This window comes from Corvus hawaiiensis, chromosome 3 (genome assembly GCF_020740725.1).
Source record: "Corvus hawaiiensis isolate bCorHaw1 chromosome 3, bCorHaw1.pri.cur, whole genome shotgun sequence".
In the NCBI taxonomy this organism is placed as follows: Eukaryota; Metazoa; Chordata; class Aves; order Passeriformes; family Corvidae; genus Corvus; species Corvus hawaiiensis.
In genome coordinates, this window is record NC_063215.1 from 32,947,976 (window position 1) to 32,953,352 (window position 5,377).

Below are 5,377 nucleotides of genomic sequence, written 5' to 3' on the forward strand. Positions count from 1 at the left end.
TTTAGAGATAAGCATGCTACTGCTTTTAGCTTTGTTTTGGCTTTACAGTGTAACTTGTGCTTCCTTACAGTTTGTTGGAAGGGAGGGTGTTGAATCATGTTTTGATTAATATGATCTTGGCTGCACCTCCTCAAATCTGTATTTTGGGAGGGATAGGTATTGATTTTTTTAATTTTACAGCTACTATTGTCACCTTATTAAAAAAAAAGCTGACACTGCTTTTTAGATATTAGGTCTACTATATTTTCATCTCAGCACCTGCTTTTTTATAACCAAAGAAAGAAACACATTTCTGCATTTAGTTCATAGATTCAGTTTAGTTGTCTATTTTATAATCCTGCCAAAATATCCCCACCACAGTCACAAACCTCCAGGAACATTTGGAATGTTATAGTCTTTTCTGTAATAGTTTTGCATGCTTTATTAGTGAACTAAAACCGGGGTGTCTTTCATTTTGATTCTTCATATGCTGTCTTGTTGTATATATTGTCTTCAAGAAACATTTTTTGCTTTTTTTTAAAGTTGTAATTTTAATGAAGGAAACATACTAAAAGGCATGTCCACTTCAGTTATTTTATATTTCTTATTTTTCCTTTGTACAAAGAAAAGTATTGGCATCCCATTTCTTCAAATGACGTGAGGTGCAGATCAAATATGGGGAAGTTAGTTATACAGCCACATCAAGAACATCAGCAGGCCCATTGGACTTAGGCAGGCACAACGCTATCTAAAAAAAAAAATGACAGAAAAAACAGTGATAACTTTAGAATCACGTTTGGACTATTCTGAATCCAAAGCCCCAGAACATGGCTCTCACTACAGTTGGGTCAAATGGAGACAGTAGCAAGCACAAGTCTGTAGGAAAGTGCCAAATAAGACCTCTGGAAATGGAGTAAATCACCTTATTGGCTTTGCTGCTGCACCCCCGGAGTGGTATGCAACTTGCTCAAAAACTAAGATAAAAATGAGCTGAAAATGGATTATTTGCTTTTAAGGCCAGAATAAACTGTTTTCATAATCTAATACAGCCTCCAACACAGGAAAGATTGTGGAATTTTCCTCGTGCAAAACAGCAAGTTGCAGTGAATTAAAGCACATTTTTGAGAAAGATTATATAAATTAAACATGGATAATTTGCCACAGCAAAGTATAAATGCAGTCCAAGAGTAAATTACACTTGCTGTTTCAAGCAAACCCAGCCTTTGCAATCTGTTTTCAGTTTGATGATGGCTGACTTCAGTTCCTAGACCATGAGATGGTTAGTCACTGGCCTTCAACCTCTCTCAATTTTCTCAAGCCTAAATAAGTCCCTGTGGCTATTAACAAACCTGAAGAGAACATGTCTTTACCAGGTTCCCCCCGCCCCATACAAATTAATAATTTTCAAGTGAAATGAAGCACTCTGAGGTGAAACACGGCAGTCTTCGTAAACTAAGAACATTAAACATGCAAACTAGAAGCAAAAAGTATTTTCTCCAAGAAAAACAGAACACCTGCCTAAGGGCTAGCTCCCCCAGAAGGGCAGCTCTGTCCTTGGAAACAGCGTCAAGCACTACTGGATGTGAAGCCCTGGTCCGCCATCCCCAAGAACACAGTGCCACCTATCTCTGCGTCAGGGTTAACTCATGGTGGGCGATGGGAGAGGACGGGCAGAGGGAGTTCTACTCTTTTCATCCAATTCTGCACCGTCCCTTGCTCCCGTGTTTGGTTTTCTGTGGGCTAGGGGGAGGATTCCTCCACTGCACATGCCCAGATTGCAGCTGTATTTCCTATAAGACACTGGCTTCTGTCATCCCCCCAGAGCCATTTCCATGGTTCAGTACAAGTTCTGACTGGTTACACCTTACTGCAATTAAGACATTGTAAGCCAACACTCACATCATTAGTGCTTCTGCAGATTTTACTGACAGGAGCCTAAACTCCTTATTACCTTATCTGTGGATCTCTAGGACTTGAACTGATGAGGAGAAAGAAGTGGCTAAACATATATAAGCATCCCAATAGTTTAAAAGTAGGTACCTGCCTGGAGTCCTCCATCTGGGAACGACCAGGCTAGGAAGAAGCAGTCTTTCCCAGTTTTGTCTCCCTGGAAGCCTCAGGACAAGATGCCCCAGAAATAAACCATATATGTATCCCAGATGTAAGTTACAGTCCAACTAATTTTTTCATGAAGAGCCTTTCCAGTCCCATAACCAAACTGTACACATACACCTCTCAGACAGTCACAGCATTGGTATGAATAATTTGTGTGCAACTGCACAGGAGAAGAAGAGAGAAGGGATAAGGTGTTTAGATTCAGACACAAATCTGTGCTTGAGGAACATCTCCACAGGGGGTCAGAGGCCGAGTTTTGAAATTCAAGATTTTAATCTCCATGAAGTATCAAACACATGCCATTTTCAATGTAAAGAAAAAGAGGATATATGCAAAACAGCTTATTTGACATAATTTACATTTTCTGGTTTTACTTTCACGGATGTGGGGAAGAGGAATCTGCTTTCTACTTTCCATTATTTAAGATGTGGTGAACAATAATGAAGAGGGCTCAGTTAAATTGGTGTTCCAGTCACTTGCATCTGAAAAGACATTGCTTGCCAGTGATAGATGAAAGTACTTAAAAAGGACTTATTTTTAAGCAGTGATGTTTAGAACAGTTCTCTAAGCACAGAGTTTACTGGGGAGTGTTAGGAAAGATTTGTTTTGCTTTTTTATTGACTGTTGAAAGGGCAGAATAATATAGATAAGAAATATTTATAGTAACAAGTGCAGGTGGAAACAGGAAATTTGGGGGAAAAAAAACGGTTTTATTGCTTTAGAGTCAGTTTTGCCCATACTAGCATACAAACTTTTTGTATATTTTGGCACTAAAATTATAAAAATACTTTTGTTTTGGTTTGGTTTTGGAAGCAGCAGAAGGATTTCTATTTTTAAATCGTATCTGTTGGAAAACATTCTCTGTGAAAAAAATCTCCAAATGCTACTCCTGCTATTACCAGTAAGTCAGCAGTTGGAATTACAGAAAAAGTTTGAACTATAGCATGTTTGGACTGAATATAAAATCTGCCACCTTCAGTCTGACTACAAAGCACCATACTGGAACATCACCCATCATATGTGACTTACTTAAACCATATGTTCATAGTGCCAAAGAGCAAACTAACAAATCTAAAGCCTTTCCTTTTGTATTCAGAGCCTATGCAACTTCTTAGGAAATCCATCTCAACCAAAACCTGCAGTGAATGTCTGATAATCTCAGTACAAACTGGTGTCCAACGCCTTTCTACTAACACAAATTATTTAGATGAAAACCCCTCTAAGTTAAAAGAACTACCTGAGACTCCTTAGTCCTCGTAAGTAGAATGCAATTTTTTTAGAGAAACAAAAATAGTGATGGGAGATTAGACAGGGAATCCATAGGCAACAGGGAAATGTTTTACTGCACAATGCAGAAATCAAGAGAAGGGATACAGAGGAAACTGAACCTACAATAGCAAGAGCCCTGCAGAAAGCTTCCTCATAAGGCATCTCTTCCTAAAAAAGGAAAGGGAAACAAGCTAAGAAAGTACCTTAAACACACCTCATCCTCTAAAGTACTGCCTTTCAGGGTAGGAGCAACCTCAACAGAATGAGGTGCTCACTGAGTTAAAGGTAAGCATCAGTCACCACTGACAGCCACATAAGTTTCCTTCCTTTTCATTACCCGACTAATTTAAGCAGACCTATATTCAGTTAGTTCCTGAGGATCCCCACTTCCAGTAATCAAAAGCATAACAACAGCACAAAGATTGCTTAGCAGAGAAAGCCAGAAATAGTACTGCCTAAAGAAATTTGTAGGAAAACTACATCACATTATTCATTTTATTAGGTCACCTTTCTCTTTACAAATTAACATATTGCTACTTTCTACTTACGATGTCTTTTTTTTTTAATGGGTGTCACAGAATCAGACAACAGCTGAGATTCAGAAGAACCTCTGGAGGTCATCTCATCCAATCCTTCTGCTCAAACAAGGTGACCTAGAGCAGGCTGCCCAGCACCATGTCTAGAGACAGCTCCAGAGTATCTCCAAAGACGGAGTCAGCACAGTAAATGAACAGTACCTCAGAGCAGATTTGTCTCCCCTAAATCAGACATGAAGTTAGGTATACAGTCCGAGCTGGTTGGTTTTGGTTCCTCTGTAGTTAATCAACATCAATCATTGAGAGAAGATGACTGAACACTCATTTTAGGACAGTAAAAGTAATCTGAGGAGAATCTAGTCTGCAGCACAATTCTACATCTTATATTTTTCCCAGAGTAATGATTTGGGTTTTTTCATGAATGTGTTTAGTAGTATTTCTCATGTGCTATTTCATGTAACACATTTTTAAGAAGTAAATAAAATTTAGGCTTCACAAGAAAGTGAAATAACCAGATAATTCTTTGGGGGTTTTTTCCCCAAAATTTCAGAAGTTTAACTTCAGAAGCCTGAGTTTAACTACCTAAGAGAAGTCCAAAGAATCTCTTGAACTACACATTTCAGTGATACTGAGAAAACATACAATTCAATTAATACTCAAAGCTGATGCACTTTATGCTACTTCTGTTGGATAATCCCTAGAATCCACATTAGGTCTAAGATTTCTTTAACCAAAACCAGATCTCTTTTTGGCAAATATTACCCCCATATTTCTCCTCTACAGAATGTGGGAGGCCAAGATTTTTGAGTATTTTGTGCTTCCCTCCCACATATATACTGCTAAAAATTGAGGCTTACTTTATTTTGTCATGTTTTTCCCACAATTCTTTCATATTAAGCAGATTTTCTTTCTCCATGAGGTCTAAGTAAATCCTTCTAGAAACTGAAGAATACACTTAGGCATCTCAAACTATTCTTCTACATTTCTTTCAGAAGGATGGCCTCCAGATCATCCACCAAATGCTTCTGCATTGCTTGCTTTTTACTAGTGCTGCATCTATGATAGGTTGGGATATAAAAAAATTTGCAGAAAATAACAAATCGCCAAGGCATCATAACTAAAACTCTTTTAGGGACAGTTTACCCTTCAGAAAACAACTGGTAGATAAAAAAAACTATTAGTCTCCAGATCATAGTGACATAGTTGGGAATTAAACAGAATAGAACAATATAACCATTTTAAGCAAGACAAATCAATAAAACATTGCAGAACAAGTAAAATAAATAATTCTCAACAGAAGATAACAAAGTACTGAAGCAGAACCTGAGTACCTGAAGAAAATATTAATACTTCTGTAGCTGAAAGACAGGGCTGGCTTGTCACATATGGCTGTAGTGGTCTATAAGACAAAAAAAAAAAAACAAAAACCAGAAGAATTGCTTGCTAGTCAAACAGGGAGCAAAATTTGATGCAGAAGT

General features: G+C 37.9%; 1 long non-coding RNA gene across 1 annotated transcript; it reads right to left on the reverse strand.

The window, feature by feature from the left end:
* Positions 1-559: 559 nt before the first annotated feature.
* On the reverse strand, positions 560-5,037 carry LOC125324090. Its single transcript, XR_007202796.1, has 2 exons — positions 3,487-5,037; positions 560-727 (listed from the first exon to the last, which is right to left on the reverse strand). It is a non-coding gene; the product is annotated as an uncharacterized LOC125324090 (long non-coding RNA).
* Between the last annotated feature and the right edge of the window lie 340 nt (positions 5,038-5,377).